At 35.1% G+C, this 735-nt stretch overlaps 1 non-coding gene across 1 annotated transcript; it reads right to left on the bottom strand.

Annotated features, from left to right (window-relative positions):
- Nucleotides 1–325: 325 nt before the first annotated feature.
- On the bottom strand, nt 326–428 carry LOC122095047. Its single transcript, XR_006145006.1, has one exon. It is a non-coding gene; the product is annotated as a U6 spliceosomal RNA (small nuclear RNA).
- Nucleotides 429–735: the final 307 nt, after the last annotated feature.

The raw sequence follows: 735 nt of genomic DNA, 5'->3' as shown, positions 1-735 counted from the left end.
GGGAGGCATAGAATTCCATTGGTATAAATACCACATTTTCTTGATCCATTCATCTACTGAGGGGCATTTGGGTTGGTTTCAGATCTTAGCGATGGTAAATAATGCTTCAGTAAACATAGTTGTGCTGGTAGCTTTAGTGTGGTCTTGTTTGTGATCATCTGGGTAAATGCACAAAAGTGGGATTCCTGGGTCATAGGGGAGTTCTATGTGGAGTCTTTTGAGGAACCTCCATAGTACTTTCCAAAGGGTTGAATAAGTTTATACTCCCACCAAGAATGCAGTACAGTTCTCTTAGGGCTACATCCCCTCCAGCATCTGTTGTTGTAAAAGGATGGAATGGTTCAGGAATTTGCCTGTCATCCTTTCTCAGGGGCCATTCTAATCTTCTCTGTATTGTTCCAATGTTAGAGTACTTGATGCTGAATTGAGCATAGAACATTTTTTATATATAAAGTGTAATTTATTTTCTTAAACTAGACAATTCAACAAAAAGTAAGCTCAAAATAATTGCCTTGAAATTTTAGAACCATGTACTTCTTACATAAGCACACATTTAAGAATAAAGACTGACATGTCAAAAACAAAATAATTCCAGATATTTGTTGTTCAAGAGATGTGTAAGAGGAGGAATTCAATTATTTTATGCAAGGCACCTGTCATGATGAACACTGAAGCAAGTGTTAAGGTTTTTTTTTTAAAGTTTTAATATTTTAAACATATTTAATTTTGGGAATT

Source organism: Dipodomys spectabilis, unplaced genomic scaffold (assembly GCF_019054845.1).
Source record: "Dipodomys spectabilis isolate Male_0828 unplaced genomic scaffold, ASM1905484v1 ptg000332l, whole genome shotgun sequence".
In the NCBI taxonomy this organism is placed as follows: Eukaryota; Metazoa; Chordata; class Mammalia; order Rodentia; family Heteromyidae; genus Dipodomys; species Dipodomys spectabilis.
This window is presented reverse-complemented; position numbering and strand designations above follow the sequence as displayed.